The following is an 18200-nucleotide window of genomic DNA, read 5'->3' as shown; positions in this document are numbered from 1 at the left end:
AATCTATGGCTGGGCCCTGCTGAAAACAAACAAAAAGAATTCACGGTGGCCAGATAGGGCTATTTTCTACTGACTGTCTCTGGGGGCTCAAACAGAATCCATTTGTTTAACTGTTTGTTTTTCAGTTTCACTCGCGTAGGGTACTTGTCCCCACACCTTCAGCTTGTAGTTTGTCTGTGTCCTTGGATCTCCTGTGAGTCTCCTGTAAGGAATCACGTAGGTTTCTTGAGTTTTTATCCGTTCTTTTAACCCTGTGTCTTTTGTTTGCAGCACTCAGAGCCTGACCTTTTATTCTGATGATTCAGAGCTGTGCCCTTATTGCACTTAAAAATGTTTTTTTATTGTCATTAGTCTACAATCATGTGAAGAACATTATGTTTACTCTGCTCCCCCTTCACCAAGTCCCCCCCGAAAATCCTCTTCAGTCGCTGTCCATCAGCGAGTAGTAAGATGCTATATAATCTCTACTAGTCTTCTCTGTGTTGTACAGCACTCATCATGCCCCACCGACCCCACGCAATATACATGCTTATCCTAATGAACCCATTCTTTCTCCCCGCACTTATCCATCCCCTCAGAACCACCCTGCCCAGTCCTTTTCCCTTTGGCAACTTTTAGTCAACTCTCAGGTTCTGTGAGTCCGCTGCTGTTTTATTCCTTCAGTTTTTCTTTGTTGTTATACTCCACACATGAGTGAAATCTTTTGATACTTGTCTTTCTCCGCCTGACCTATTTCTCTGAACATACTACCGTCTAGCTCCATCCACGTCATTGCAAATGGTAGGATTTGTTTTCTTCTTATGGCTGCTTACTGCACTTTGTAAACTGGATTTCATTCTTCCTTTTTGTTTGAAGTTTAGCTATGTGCTTTCACCATTCACTTCCTGGGTATGAGCAACAGCTTTGTGTCAATCGATATGTATCTGTATCTGTCTATCGCTCTGTCTGTCTGTAAATCTATCTATCGTTCTATATATCCTTCTATCTATCTCTCTGTCCTTCTCTTTATTTATCTATCCATCTATCTAGCTTCCTATCGTCTATCATGTGTATCATCTATCTATCTATCATCTGTCATCTATCTATCTGTCTATCTATGAATCAATCATTTTTCTGTCTGCCCATCTATCCTTATGTACAGAACAGTTAACAACACCACCTATGTCACTTCCCTACATTATGCTTCCAAAAATATTGCAAAGTCACTAGGCCGTAGGGAGAGCACTGGGCTCACTGAGACAATTGCAGATCAAGTCAGCCGCGTGTGCTTACAAAACCAGTAAATGGTGCAGGGACTTGAACCCATATCTCTGTCCTCTGTCCTCTTAAACCTCCTTCTATCTTGCTAACTGTATTTAGCCACATTCATTGACTAAGTACTCACTGAAGACCACAAGTATACTTCATCTGTGCCTGTTGTAGACAGAAAAGTATACTTGGTGCTTTACTCAACACCGTGTTTGACGGACATTGGCGTGTACACCACTGATAGAAGGAGGGACAAATTAAAAGGAACACCTATTTCTAGACAGGAGCATTTGGGAGCAAAGTGTGTGTTGTGGAGAGACGTGTTTTGTTGAGTGTCCAAACTTCCCTCTTTATGTGGTTATTACTTCTTTACAATCGTGAACATCATCAAACCCAGTGATTTCAAACGCCCAGACGCTAATTATTACAGCAATTCATTTGTTGATGTGAGAAAAAATGAGAAGGACATTGCAGTACCACTCAATCTATACCTGGGCACCGCTGAAACCAAACCAAAAGAATTCACGGTGGCTAGGTAGGACTATTTTCTAGTGACTGTCTCTGGGGACTCAAACAGAATCCATTTGTTTCTTTGCTTCTCAGATTCACTTGTATTGTGTACCTGTCCCCGCCCCTCCAGCTTGTAGTTTGTCTGTGTCCTTGGATCTCAAGTGAGTCTCCAGTAAGGGAGCACGTAGGTGATCTTGAGTTTTCACCAGTTCTTCTAACTCTGTGTCTTTTGATTGGAGCAGTCAAAGCCTATACTTTTATTCTGATATTTGAGAGCTATGCTCTTACTGCACTTTGAAATTATTTTTTGTTCTCATTAATATACAATCACATGCAGAACATTATGTTTACTAGTGTACCCCCTTCACCAAGTCCTCGCCATATCCCAGTTACAGTCGCTCTCCGTCAGCGTGTAGTAAGATGCTGTAGAATCACTACTCGTCTTCTCTGTGTTGTATAGCCCTGCCCATGACCCTACAACCTACACATTATTCATGCTAATCCTAATGCCGCCATTCTTTTTCCCCACCCTTATCACACCCTTCCCACAAACCCTACCCAGTCCCTTTCTCTTTGGTAACTGTTAGTCCACTCTCGGGTACTGTGTGTCTGCTGCTGTTTTTTCCTTCAGTTTTTCTTTGCTATCGTACTCCACACATGAGTGAAATCATTTGGTACATGTATTTCTCTGACTGGCCTATTTGACTGAGCATAATACCCTCTAGCTCCATCCACGTTATTGCCAATGATAGGATTTGTTTTCTTCTTTTGGCTGCTTACTGCACTTTTTAAACTGGATTTTATTCTTCTTTTTTGTTTGTTGTTTCACTATGTGCTTCAACCATTGCTCTCATGGTTATGAGCAATAGCTTTGTGTTAATTGATATGTACCTATATCTATCTATCTTTCTGTCTATCTATCAATCAATCAATCATCTATTTCTCTGTCCATCTGTCTTTGTGTAGAGAACAGTTAACCACATAGCCTATGTCACTTTCCTACATTATGCTTCCAAAAATCCTGCAAGGTAACTAGGCTGTATGGAGTGCACTTTCTTCACCGAGACACTTGCAGGTCGTGTCGGCAGTGTGTACTACAAAACCAGTAAATGGTTGTGCAGGGACATGAACCCGTGTCTCTGTCCTCAGTCCACTTTCATCTCATTCTCACTTGCTGTCTGTATTTAGCCACATTCATTGACTAAGTGCTCCCTGAAGACCACAAGTATCCTTCCTCTGGGCCTGTTGTCGACAGAAAAGTACACTTGCTGCTTTGCTCACCACCACGTTTGAAGGACATCGGCATGATCACTGCTGACAGGACAGAGGGTCAAATAAAAAGGAACACCAATTTCTAGACAGGAGCAGTTGGGAGCTAAGAGTGTATTGTGGAGTGACGTGTTTATTTGATTGTCCAAACTTCCCTCTTTAGGTGGTTATTACTTCACATTCGTGAAGATCATAAAACCCACCGATTTCATAGGCCCAGATGCTTGTTATTACAGCAACTCAGTTATTGAGGTGAGAGAAAATGGGAAGGACGTTGCTGCACCACTAAATCTATGGCTGGGCCCTGCTGAAAACAAACAAAAAGAATTCACGGTGGCCAGATAGGGCTATTTTCTACTGACTGTCTCTGGGGGCTCAAACAGAATCCATTTGTTTAACTGTTTGTTTTTCAGTTTCACTCGCGTAGGGTACTTGTCCCCACACCTTCAGCTTGTAGTTTGTCTGTGTCCTTGGATCTCCTGTGAGTCTCCTGTAAGGAATCACGTAGGTTTCTTGAGTTTTTATCCGTTCTTTTAACCCTGTGTCTTTTGTTTGCAGCACTCAGAGCCTGACCTTTTATTCTGATGATTCAGAGCTGTGCCCTTATTGCACTTAAAAATGTTTTTTTATTGTCATTAGTCTACAATCATGTGAAGAACATTATGTTTACTCTGCTCCCCCTTCACCAAGTCCCCCCCGAAAATCCTCTTCAGTCGCTGTCCATCAGCGAGTAGTAAGATGCTATATAATCTCTACTAGTCTTCTCTGTGTTGTACAGCACTCATCATGCCCCACCGACCCCACGCAATATACATGCTTATCCTAATGAACCCATTCTTTCTCCCCGCACTTATCCATCCCCTCAGAACCACCCTGCCCAGTCCTTTTCCCTTTGGCAACTTTTAGTCAACTCTCAGGTTCTGTGAGTCCGCTGCTGTTTTATTCCTTCAGTTTTTCTTTGTTGTTATACTCCACACATGAGTGAAATCTTTTGATACTTGTCTTTCTCCGCCTGACCTATTTCTCTGAACATACTACCGTCTAGCTCCATCCACGTCATTGCAAATGGTAGGATTTGTTTTCTTCTTATGGCTGCTTACTGCACTTTGTAAACTGGATTTCATTCTTCCTTTTTGTTTGAAGTTTAGCTATGTGCTTTCACCATTCACTTCCTGGGTATGAGCAACAGCTTTGTGTCAATCGATATGTATCTGTATCTGTCTATCGCTCTGTCTGTCTGTAAATCTATCTATCGTTCTATATATCCTTCTATCTATCTCTCTGTCCTTCTCTTTATTTATCTATCCATCTATCTAGCTTCCTATCGTCTATCATGTGTATCATCTATCTATCTATCATCTGTCATCTATCTATCTGTCTATCTATGAATCAATCATTTTTCTGTCTGCCCATCTATCCTTATGTACAGAACAGTTAACAACACCACCTATGTCACTTCCCTACATTATGCTTCCAAAAATATTGCAAAGTCACTAGGCCGTAGGGAGAGCACTGGGCTCACTGAGACAATTGCAGATCAAGTCAGCCGCGTGTGCTTACAAAACCAGTAAATGGTGCAGGGACTTGAACCCATATCTCTGTCCTCTGTCCTCTTAAACCTCCTTCTATCTTGCTAACTGTATTTAGCCACATTCATTGACTAAGTACTCACTGAAGACCACAAGTATACTTCATCTGTGCCTGTTGTAGACAGAAAAGTATACTTGGTGCTTTACTCAACACCGTGTTTGACGGACATTGGCGTGTACACCACTGATAGAAGGAGGGACAAATTAAAAGGAACACCTATTTCTAGACAGGAGCATTTGGGAGCAAAGTGTGTGTTGTGGAGAGACGTGTTTTGTTGAGTGTCCAAACTTCCCTCTTTATGTGGTTATTACTTCTTTACAATCGTGAACATCATCAAACCCAGTGATTTCAAACGCCCAGACGCTAATTATTACAGCAATTCATTTGTTGATGTGAGAAAAAATGAGAAGGACATTGCAGTACCACTCAATCTATACCTGGGCACCGCTGAAACCAAACCAAAAGAATTCACGGTGGCTAGGTAGGACTATTTTCTAGTGACTGTCTCTGGGGACTCAAACAGAATCCATTTGTTTCTTTGCTTCTCAGATTCACTTGTATTGTGTACCTGTCCCCGCCCCTCCAGCTTGTAGTTTGTCTGTGTCCTTGGATCTCAAGTGAGTCTCCAGTAAGGGAGCACGTAGGTGATCTTGAGTTTTCACCAGTTCTTCTAACTCTGTGTCTTTTGATTGGAGCAGTCAAAGCCTATACTTTTATTCTGATATTTGAGAGCTATGCTCTTACTGCACTTTGAAATTATTTTTTGTTCTCATTAATATACAATCACATGCAGAACATTATGTTTACTAGTGTACCCCCTTCACCAAGTCCTCGCCATATCCCAGTTACAGTCGCTCTCCGTCAGCGTGTAGTAAGATGCTGTAGAATCACTACTCGTCTTCTCTGTGTTGTATAGCCCTGCCCATGACCCTACAACCTACACATTATTCATGCTAATCCTAATGCCGCCATTCTTTTTCCCCACCCTTATCACACCCTTCCCACAAACCCTACCCAGTCCCTTTCTCTTTGGTAACTGTTAGTCCACTCTCGGGTACTGTGTGTCTGCTGCTGTTTTTTCCTTCAGTTTTTCTTTGCTATCGTACTCCACACATGAGTGAAATCATTTGGTACATGTATTTCTCTGACTGGCCTATTTGACTGAGCATAATACCCTCTAGCTCCATCCACGTTATTGCCAATGATAGGATTTGTTTTCTTCTTTTGGCTGCTTACTGCACTTTTTAAACTGGATTTTATTCTTCTTTTTTGTTTGTTGTTTCACTATGTGCTTCAACCATTGCTCTCATGGTTATGAGCAATAGCTTTGTGTTAATTGATATGTACCTATATCTATCTATCTTTCTGTCTATCTATCAATCAATCAATCATCTATTTCTCTGTCCATCTGTCTTTGTGTAGAGAACAGTTAACCACATAGCCTATGTCACTTTCCTACATTATGCTTCCAAAAATCCTGCAAGGTAACTAGGCTGTATGGAGTGCACTTTCTTCACCGAGACACTTGCAGGTCGTGTCGGCAGTGTGTACTACAAAACCAGTAAATGGTTGTGCAGGGACATGAACCCGTGTCTCTGTCCTCAGTCCACTTTCATCTCATTCTCACTTGCTGTCTGTATTTAGCCACATTCATTGACTAAGTGCTCCCTGAAGACCACAAGTATCCTTCCTCTGGGCCTGTTGTCGACAGAAAAGTACACTTGCTGCTTTGCTCACCACCACGTTTGAAGGACATCGGCATGATCACTGCTGACAGGACAGAGGGTCAAATAAAAAGGAACACCAATTTCTAGACAGGAGCAGTTGGGAGCTAAGAGTGTATTGTGGAGTGACGTGTTTATTTGATTGTCCAAACTTCCCTCTTTAGGTGGTTATTACTTCACATTCGTGAAGATCATAAAACCCACCGATTTCATAGGCCCAGATGCTTGTTATTACAGCAACTCAGTTATTGAGGTGAGAGAAAATGGGAAGGACGTTGCTGCACCACTAAATCTATGGCTGGGCCCTGCTGAAAACAAACAAAAAGAATTCACGGTGGCCAGATAGGGCTATTTTCTACTGACTGTCTCTGGGGGCTCAAACAGAATCCATTTGTTTAACTGTTTGTTTTTCAGTTTCACTCGCGTAGGGTACTTGTCCCCACACCTTCAGCTTGTAGTTTGTCTGTGTCCTTGGATCTCCTGTGAGTCTCCTGTAAGGAATCACGTAGGTTTCTTGAGTTTTTATCCGTTCTTTTAACCCTGTGTCTTTTGTTTGCAGCACTCAGAGCCTGACCTTTTATTCTGATGATTCAGAGCTGTGCCCTTATTGCACTTAAAAATGTTTTTTTATTGTCATTAGTCTACAATCATGTGAAGAACATTATGTTTACTCTGCTCCCCCTTCACCAAGTCCCCCCCGAAAATCCTCTTCAGTCGCTGTCCATCAGCGAGTAGTAAGATGCTATATAATCTCTACTAGTCTTCTCTGTGTTGTACAGCACTCATCATGCCCCACCGACCCCACGCAATATACATGCTTATCCTAATGAACCCATTCTTTCTCCCCGCACTTATCCATCCCCTCAGAACCACCCTGCCCAGTCCTTTTCCCTTTGGCAACTTTTAGTCAACTCTCAGGTTCTGTGAGTCCGCTGCTGTTTTATTCCTTCAGTTTTTCTTTGTTGTTATACTCCACACATGAGTGAAATCTTTTGATACTTGTCTTTCTCCGCCTGACCTATTTCTCTGAACATACTACCGTCTAGCTCCATCCACGTCATTGCAAATGGTAGGATTTGTTTTCTTCTTATGGCTGCTTACTGCACTTTGTAAACTGGATTTCATTCTTCCTTTTTGTTTGAAGTTTAGCTATGTGCTTTCACCATTCACTTCCTGGGTATGAGCAACAGCTTTGTGTCAATCGATATGTATCTGTATCTGTCTATCGCTCTGTCTGTCTGTAAATCTATCTATCGTTCTATATATCCTTCTATCTATCTCTCTGTCCTTCTCTTTATTTATCTATCCATCTATCTAGCTTCCTATCGTCTATCATGTGTATCATCTATCTATCTATCATCTGTCATCTATCTATCTGTCTATCTATGAATCAATCATTTTTCTGTCTGCCCATCTATCCTTATGTACAGAACAGTTAACAACACCACCTATGTCACTTCCCTACATTATGCTTCCAAAAATATTGCAAAGTCACTAGGCCGTAGGGAGAGCACTGGGCTCACTGAGACAATTGCAGATCAAGTCAGCCGCGTGTGCTTACAAAACCAGTAAATGGTGCAGGGACTTGAACCCATATCTCTGTCCTCTGTCCTCTTAAACCTCCTTCTATCTTGCTAACTGTATTTAGCCACATTCATTGACTAAGTACTCACTGAAGACCACAAGTATACTTCATCTGTGCCTGTTGTAGACAGAAAAGTATACTTGGTGCTTTACTCAACACCGTGTTTGACGGACATTGGCGTGTACACCACTGATAGAAGGAGGGACAAATTAAAAGGAACACCTATTTCTAGACAGGAGCATTTGGGAGCAAAGTGTGTGTTGTGGAGAGACGTGTTTTGTTGAGTGTCCAAACTTCCCTCTTTATGTGGTTATTACTTCTTTACAATCGTGAACATCATCAAACCCAGTGATTTCAAACGCCCAGACGCTAATTATTACAGCAATTCATTTGTTGATGTGAGAAAAAATGAGAAGGACATTGCAGTACCACTCAATCTATACCTGGGCACCGCTGAAACCAAACCAAAAGAATTCACGGTGGCTAGGTAGGACTATTTTCTAGTGACTGTCTCTGGGGACTCAAACAGAATCCATTTGTTTCTTTGCTTCTCAGATTCACTTGTATTGTGTACCTGTCCCCGCCCCTCCAGCTTGTAGTTTGTCTGTGTCCTTGGATCTCAAGTGAGTCTCCAGTAAGGGAGCACGTAGGTGATCTTGAGTTTTCACCAGTTCTTCTAACTCTGTGTCTTTTGATTGGAGCAGTCAAAGCCTATACTTTTATTCTGATATTTGAGAGCTATGCTCTTACTGCACTTTGAAATTATTTTTTGTTCTCATTAATATACAATCACATGCAGAACATTATGTTTACTAGTGTACCCCCTTCACCAAGTCCTCGCCATATCCCAGTTACAGTCGCTCTCCGTCAGCGTGTAGTAAGATGCTGTAGAATCACTACTCGTCTTCTCTGTGTTGTATAGCCCTGCCCATGACCCTACAACCTACACATTATTCATGCTAATCCTAATGCCGCCATTCTTTTTCCCCACCCTTATCACACCCTTCCCACAAACCCTACCCAGTCCCTTTCTCTTTGGTAACTGTTAGTCCACTCTCGGGTACTGTGTGTCTGCTGCTGTTTTTTCCTTCAGTTTTTCTTTGCTATCGTACTCCACACATGAGTGAAATCATTTGGTACATGTATTTCTCTGACTGGCCTATTTGACTGAGCATAATACCCTCTAGCTCCATCCACGTTATTGCCAATGATAGGATTTGTTTTCTTCTTTTGGCTGCTTACTGCACTTTTTAAACTGGATTTTATTCTTCTTTTTTGTTTGTTGTTTCACTATGTGCTTCAACCATTGCTCTCATGGTTATGAGCAATAGCTTTGTGTTAATTGATATGTACCTATATCTATCTATCTTTCTGTCTATCTATCAATCAATCAATCATCTATTTCTCTGTCCATCTGTCTTTGTGTAGAGAACAGTTAACCACATAGCCTATGTCACTTTCCTACATTATGCTTCCAAAAATCCTGCAAGGTAACTAGGCTGTATGGAGTGCACTTTCTTCACCGAGACACTTGCAGGTCGTGTCGGCAGTGTGTACTACAAAACCAGTAAATGGTTGTGCAGGGACATGAACCCGTGTCTCTGTCCTCAGTCCACTTTCATCTCATTCTCACTTGCTGTCTGTATTTAGCCACATTCATTGACTAAGTGCTCCCTGAAGACCACAAGTATCCTTCCTCTGGGCCTGTTGTCGACAGAAAAGTACACTTGCTGCTTTGCTCACCACCACGTTTGAAGGACATCGGCATGATCACTGCTGACAGGACAGAGGGTCAAATAAAAAGGAACACCAATTTCTAGACAGGAGCAGTTGGGAGCTAAGAGTGTATTGTGGAGTGACGTGTTTATTTGATTGTCCAAACTTCCCTCTTTAGGTGGTTATTACTTCACATTCGTGAAGATCATAAAACCCACCGATTTCATAGGCCCAGATGCTTGTTATTACAGCAACTCAGTTATTGAGGTGAGAGAAAATGGGAAGGACGTTGCTGCACCACTAAATCTATGGCTGGGCCCTGCTGAAAACAAACAAAAAGAATTCACGGTGGCCAGATAGGGCTATTTTCTACTGACTGTCTCTGGGGGCTCAAACAGAATCCATTTGTTTAACTGTTTGTTTTTCAGTTTCACTCGCGTAGGGTACTTGTCCCCACACCTTCAGCTTGTAGTTTGTCTGTGTCCTTGGATCTCCTGTGAGTCTCCTGTAAGGAATCACGTAGGTTTCTTGAGTTTTTATCCGTTCTTTTAACCCTGTGTCTTTTGTTTGCAGCACTCAGAGCCTGACCTTTTATTCTGATGATTCAGAGCTGTGCCCTTATTGCACTTAAAAATGTTTTTTTATTGTCATTAGTCTACAATCATGTGAAGAACATTATGTTTACTCTGCTCCCCCTTCACCAAGTCCCCCCCGAAAATCCTCTTCAGTCGCTGTCCATCAGCGAGTAGTAAGATGCTATATAATCTCTACTAGTCTTCTCTGTGTTGTACAGCACTCATCATGCCCCACCGACCCCACGCAATATACATGCTTATCCTAATGAACCCATTCTTTCTCCCCGCACTTATCCATCCCCTCAGAACCACCCTGCCCAGTCCTTTTCCCTTTGGCAACTTTTAGTCAACTCTCAGGTTCTGTGAGTCCGCTGCTGTTTTATTCCTTCAGTTTTTCTTTGTTGTTATACTCCACACATGAGTGAAATCTTTTGATACTTGTCTTTCTCCGCCTGACCTATTTCTCTGAACATACTACCGTCTAGCTCCATCCACGTCATTGCAAATGGTAGGATTTGTTTTCTTCTTATGGCTGCTTACTGCACTTTGTAAACTGGATTTCATTCTTCCTTTTTGTTTGAAGTTTAGCTATGTGCTTTCACCATTCACTTCCTGGGTATGAGCAACAGCTTTGTGTCAATCGATATGTATCTGTATCTGTCTATCGCTCTGTCTGTCTGTAAATCTATCTATCGTTCTATATATCCTTCTATCTATCTCTCTGTCCTTCTCTTTATTTATCTATCCATCTATCTAGCTTCCTATCGTCTATCATGTGTATCATCTATCTATCTATCATCTGTCATCTATCTATCTGTCTATCTATGAATCAATCATTTTTCTGTCTGCCCATCTATCCTTATGTACAGAACAGTTAACAACACCACCTATGTCACTTCCCTACATTATGCTTCCAAAAATATTGCAAAGTCACTAGGCCGTAGGGAGAGCACTGGGCTCACTGAGACAATTGCAGATCAAGTCAGCCGCGTGTGCTTACAAAACCAGTAAATGGTGCAGGGACTTGAACCCATATCTCTGTCCTCTGTCCTCTTAAACCTCCTTCTATCTTGCTAACTGTATTTAGCCACATTCATTGACTAAGTACTCACTGAAGACCACAAGTATACTTCATCTGTGCCTGTTGTAGACAGAAAAGTATACTTGGTGCTTTACTCAACACCGTGTTTGACGGACATTGGCGTGTACACCACTGATAGAAGGAGGGACAAATTAAAAGGAACACCTATTTCTAGACAGGAGCATTTGGGAGCAAAGTGTGTGTTGTGGAGAGACGTGTTTTGTTGAGTGTCCAAACTTCCCTCTTTATGTGGTTATTACTTCTTTACAATCGTGAACATCATCAAACCCAGTGATTTCAAACGCCCAGACGCTAATTATTACAGCAATTCATTTGTTGATGTGAGAAAAAATGAGAAGGACATTGCAGTACCACTCAATCTATACCTGGGCACCGCTGAAACCAAACCAAAAGAATTCACGGTGGCTAGGTAGGACTATTTTCTAGTGACTGTCTCTGGGGACTCAAACAGAATCCATTTGTTTCTTTGCTTCTCAGATTCACTTGTATTGTGTACCTGTCCCCGCCCCTCCAGCTTGTAGTTTGTCTGTGTCCTTGGATCTCAAGTGAGTCTCCAGTAAGGGAGCACGTAGGTGATCTTGAGTTTTCACCAGTTCTTCTAACTCTGTGTCTTTTGATTGGAGCAGTCAAAGCCTATACTTTTATTCTGATATTTGAGAGCTATGCTCTTACTGCACTTTGAAATTATTTTTTGTTCTCATTAATATACAATCACATGCAGAACATTATGTTTACTAGTGTACCCCCTTCACCAAGTCCTCGCCATATCCCAGTTACAGTCGCTCTCCGTCAGCGTGTAGTAAGATGCTGTAGAATCACTACTCGTCTTCTCTGTGTTGTATAGCCCTGCCCATGACCCTACAACCTACACATTATTCATGCTAATCCTAATGCCGCCATTCTTTTTCCCCACCCTTATCACACCCTTCCCACAAACCCTACCCAGTCCCTTTCTCTTTGGTAACTGTTAGTCCACTCTCGGGTACTGTGTGTCTGCTGCTGTTTTTTCCTTCAGTTTTTCTTTGCTATCGTACTCCACACATGAGTGAAATCATTTGGTACATGTATTTCTCTGACTGGCCTATTTGACTGAGCATAATACCCTCTAGCTCCATCCACGTTATTGCCAATGATAGGATTTGTTTTCTTCTTTTGGCTGCTTACTGCACTTTTTAAACTGGATTTTATTCTTCTTTTTTGTTTGTTGTTTCACTATGTGCTTCAACCATTGCTCTCATGGTTATGAGCAATAGCTTTGTGTTAATTGATATGTACCTATATCTATCTATCTTTCTGTCTATCTATCAATCAATCAATCATCTATTTCTCTGTCCATCTGTCTTTGTGTAGAGAACAGTTAACCACATAGCCTATGTCACTTTCCTACATTATGCTTCCAAAAATCCTGCAAGGTAACTAGGCTGTATGGAGTGCACTTTCTTCACCGAGACACTTGCAGGTCGTGTCGGCAGTGTGTACTACAAAACCAGTAAATGGTTGTGCAGGGACATGAACCCGTGTCTCTGTCCTCAGTCCACTTTCATCTCATTCTCACTTGCTGTCTGTATTTAGCCACATTCATTGACTAAGTGCTCCCTGAAGACCACAAGTATCCTTCCTCTGGGCCTGTTGTCGACAGAAAAGTACACTTGCTGCTTTGCTCACCACCACGTTTGAAGGACATCGGCATGATCACTGCTGACAGGACAGAGGGTCAAATAAAAAGGAACACCAATTTCTAGACAGGAGCAGTTGGGAGCTAAGAGTGTATTGTGGAGTGACGTGTTTATTTGATTGTCCAAACTTCCCTCTTTAGGTGGTTATTACTTCACATTCGTGAAGATCATAAAACCCACCGATTTCATAGGCCCAGATGCTTGTTATTACAGCAACTCAGTTATTGAGGTGAGAGAAAATGGGAAGGACGTTGCTGCACCACTAAATCTATGGCTGGGCCCTGCTGAAAACAAACAAAAAGAATTCACGGTGGCCAGATAGGGCTATTTTCTACTGACTGTCTCTGGGGGCTCAAACAGAATCCATTTGTTTAACTGTTTGTTTTTCAGTTTCACTCGCGTAGGGTACTTGTCCCCACACCTTCAGCTTGTAGTTTGTCTGTGTCCTTGGATCTCCTGTGAGTCTCCTGTAAGGAATCACGTAGGTTTCTTGAGTTTTTATCCGTTCTTTTAACCCTGTGTCTTTTGTTTGCAGCACTCAGAGCCTGACCTTTTATTCTGATGATTCAGAGCTGTGCCCTTATTGCACTTAAAAATGTTTTTTTATTGTCATTAGTCTACAATCATGTGAAGAACATTATGTTTACTCTGCTCCCCCTTCACCAAGTCCCCCCCGAAAATCCTCTTCAGTCGCTGTCCATCAGCGAGTAGTAAGATGCTATATAATCTCTACTAGTCTTCTCTGTGTTGTACAGCACTCATCATGCCCCACCGACCCCACGCAATATACATGCTTATCCTAATGAACCCATTCTTTCTCCCCGCACTTATCCATCCCCTCAGAACCACCCTGCCCAGTCCTTTTCCCTTTGGCAACTTTTAGTCAACTCTCAGGTTCTGTGAGTCCGCTGCTGTTTTATTCCTTCAGTTTTTCTTTGTTGTTATACTCCACACATGAGTGAAATCTTTTGATACTTGTCTTTCTCCGCCTGACCTATTTCTCTGAACATACTACCGTCTAGCTCCATCCACGTCATTGCAAATGGTAGGATTTGTTTTCTTCTTATGGCTGCTTACTGCACTTTGTAAACTGGATTTCATTCTTCCTTTTTGTTTGAAGTTTAGCTATGTGCTTTCACCATTCACTTCCTGGGTATGAGCAACAGCTTTGTGTCAATCGATATGTATCTGTATCTGTCTATCGCTCTGTCTGTCTGTAAATCTATCTATCGTTCTATATATCCTTCTATCTATCTCTCTGTCCTTCTCTTTATTTATCTATCCATCTATCTAGCTTCCTATCGTCTATCATGTGTATCATCTATCTATCTATCATCTGTCATCTATCTATCTGTCTATCTATGAATCAATCATTTTTCTGTCTGCCCATCTATCCTTATGTACAGAACAGTTAACAACACCACCTATGTCACTTCCCTACATTATGCTTCCAAAAATATTGCAAAGTCACTAGGCCGTAGGGAGAGCACTGGGCTCACTGAGACAATTGCAGATCAAGTCAGCCGCGTGTGCTTACAAAACCAGTAAATGGTGCAGGGACTTGAACCCATATCTCTGTCCTCTGTCCTCTTAAACCTCCTTCTATCTTGCTAACTGTATTTAGCCACATTCATTGACTAAGTACTCACTGAAGACCACAAGTATACTTCATCTGTGCCTGTTGTAGACAGAAAAGTATACTTGGTGCTTTACTCAACACCGTGTTTGACGGACATTGGCGTGTACACCACTGATAGAAGGAGGGACAAATTAAAAGGAACACCTATTTCTAGACAGGAGCATTTGGGAGCAAAGTGTGTGTTGTGGAGAGACGTGTTTTGTTGAGTGTCCAAACTTCCCTCTTTATGTGGTTATTACTTCTTTACAATCGTGAACATCATCAAACCCAGTGATTTCAAACGCCCAGACGCTAATTATTACAGCAATTCATTTGTTGATGTGAGAAAAAATGAGAAGGACATTGCAGTACCACTCAATCTATACCTGGGCACCGCTGAAACCAAACCAAAAGAATTCACGGTGGCTAGGTAGGACTATTTTCTAGTGACTGTCTCTGGGGACTCAAACAGAATCCATTTGTTTCTTTGCTTCTCAGATTCACTTGTATTGTGTACCTGTCCCCGCCCCTCCAGCTTGTAGTTTGTCTGTGTCCTTGGATCTCAAGTGAGTCTCCAGTAAGGGAGCACGTAGGTGATCTTGAGTTTTCACCAGTTCTTCTAACTCTGTGTCTTTTGATTGGAGCAGTCAAAGCCTATACTTTTATTCTGATATTTGAGAGCTATGCTCTTACTGCACTTTGAAATTATTTTTTGTTCTCATTAATATACAATCACATGCAGAACATTATGTTTACTAGTGTACCCCCTTCACCAAGTCCTCGCCATATCCCAGTTACAGTCGCTCTCCGTCAGCGTGTAGTAAGATGCTGTAGAATCACTACTCGTCTTCTCTGTGTTGTATAGCCCTGCCCATGACCCTACAACCTACACATTATTCATGCTAATCCTAATGCCGCCATTCTTTTTCCCCACCCTTATCACACCCTTCCCACAAACCCTACCCAGTCCCTTTCTCTTTGGTAACTGTTAGTCCACTCTCGGGTACTGTGTGTCTGCTGCTGTTTTTTCCTTCAGTTTTTCTTTGCTATCGTACTCCACACATGAGTGAAATCATTTGGTACATGTATTTCTCTGACTGGCCTATTTGACTGAGCATAATACCCTCTAGCTCCATCCACGTTATTGCCAATGATAGGATTTGTTTTCTTCTTTTGGCTGCTTACTGCACTTTTTAAACTGGATTTTATTCTTCTTTTTTGTTTGTTGTTTCACTATGTGCTTCAACCATTGCTCTCATGGTTATGAGCAATAGCTTTGTGTTAATTGATATGTACCTATATCTATCTATCTTTCTGTCTATCTATCAATCAATCATCTATTTCTCTGTCCATCTGTCTTTGTGTAGAGAACAGTTAACCACATAGCCTATGTCACTTTCCTACATTATGCTTCCAAAAATCCTGCAAGGTAACTAGGCTGTATGGAGTGCACTTTCTTCACCGAGACACTTGCAGGTCGTGTCGGCAGTGTGTACTACAAAACCAGTAAATGGTTGTGCAGGGACATGAACCCGTGTCTCTGTCCTCAGTCCACTTTCATCTCATTCTCACTTGCTGTCTGTATTTAGCCACATTCATTGACTAAGTGCTCCCTGAAGACCACAAGTATCCTTCCTCTGGGCCTGTTGTCGACAGAAAAGTACACTTGCTGCTTTGCTCACCACCACGTTTGAAGGACATCGGCATGATCACTGCTGACAGGACAGAGGGTCAAATAAAAAGGAACACCAATTTCTAGACAGGAGCAGTTGGGAGCTAAGAGTGTATTGTGGAGTGACGTGTTTATTTGATTGTCCAAACTTCCCTCTTTAGGTGGTTATTACTTCACATTCGTGAAGATCATAAAACCCACCGATTTCATAGGCCCAGATGCTTGTTATTACAGCAACTCAGTTATTGAGGTGAGAGAAAATGGGAAGGACGTTGCTGCACCACTAAATCTATGGCTGGGCCCTGCTGAAAACAAACAAAAAGAATTCACGGTGGCCAGATAGGGCTATTTTCTACTGACTGTCTCTGGGGGCTCAAACAGAATCCATTTGTTTAACTGTTTGTTTTTCAGTTTCACTCGTGTAGGGTACTTGTCCCCACACCTTCAGCTTGTAGTTTGTCTGTGTCCTTGGATCTCCTGTGAGTCTCCTGTAAGGAATCACGTAGGTTTCTTGAGTTTTTATCCGTTCTTTTAACCCTGTGTCTTTTGTTTGCAGCACTCAGAGCCTGACCTTTTATTCTGATGATTCAGAGCTGTGCCCTTATTGCACTTAAAAATGTTTTTTTATTGTCATTAGTCTACAATCATGTGAAGAACATTATGTTTACTCTGCTCCCCCTTCACCAAGTCCCCCCCGAAAATCCTCTTCAGTCGCTGTCCATCAGCGAGTAGTAAGATGCTATATAATCTCTACTAGTCTTCTCTGTGTTGTACAGCACTCATCATGCCCCACCGACCCCACGCAATATACATGCTTATCCTAATGAACCCATTCTTTCTCCCCGCACTTATCCATCCCCTCAGAACCACCCTGCCCAGTCCTTTTCCCTTTGGCAACTTTTAGTCAACTCTCAGGTTCTGTGAGTCCGCTGCTGTTTTATTCCTTCAGTTTTTCTTTGTTGTTATACTCCACACATGAGTGAAATCTTTTGATACTTGTCTTTCTCCGCCTGACCTATTTCTCTGAACATACTACCGTCTAGCTCCATCCACGTCATTGCAAATGGTAGGATTTGTTTTCTTCTTATGGCTGCTTACTGCACTTTGTAAACTGGATTTCATTCTTCCTTTTTGTTTGAAGTTTAGCTATGTGCTTTCACCATTCACTTCCTGGGTATGAGCAACAGCTTTGTGTCAATCGATATGTATCTGTATCTGTCTATCGCTCTGTCTGTCTGTAAATCTATCTATCGTTCTATATATCCTTCTATCTATCTCTCTGTCCTTCTCTTTATTTATCTATCCATCTATCTAGCTTCCTATCGTCTATCATGTGTATCATCTATCTATCTATCATCTGTCATCTATCTATCTGTCTATCTATGAATCAATCATCTTTCTGTCTGCCCATCTATCCTTATGTACAGAACAGTTAACAACACCACCTATGTCACTTCCCTACATTATGCTTCCAAAAATATTGCAAAGTCACTAGGCCGTAGGGAGAGCACTGGGCTCACTGAGACAATTGCAGATCAAGTCAGCCGCGTGTGCTTACAAAACCAGTAAATGGTGCAGGGACTTGAACCCATATCTCTGTCCTCTGTCCTCTTAAACCTCCTTCTCTCTTGCTAACTGTATTTAGCCACATTCATTGACTAAGTGCTCACTGAAGACCACAAGTATACTTCATCTGTGCCTGTTGTAGACAGAAAAGTATACTTGGTGCTTTACTCACCACCGTGTTTGACGGACATTGGCGTGTTCACCACTGATAGAAGGAGGGACAAATTAAAAGGAACACCTATTTGTAGACAGGAGCATTTGGGAGCAAAGTGTGTGTTGTGGAGAGACGTGTTTGGTTGAGTGTCCAAACTTCCCTCTTTATGTGGTTATTACTTCTTTACAATCGTGA

Source organism: Manis pentadactyla, chromosome 9, assembly GCF_030020395.1.
Source record: "Manis pentadactyla isolate mManPen7 chromosome 9, mManPen7.hap1, whole genome shotgun sequence".
Lineage (NCBI taxonomy): Eukaryota > Metazoa > Chordata > Mammalia > Pholidota > Manidae > Manis > Manis pentadactyla.
The sequence above is the reverse complement of the archived record's forward strand: the minus strand, read 5'-3'. Positions refer to the sequence as shown.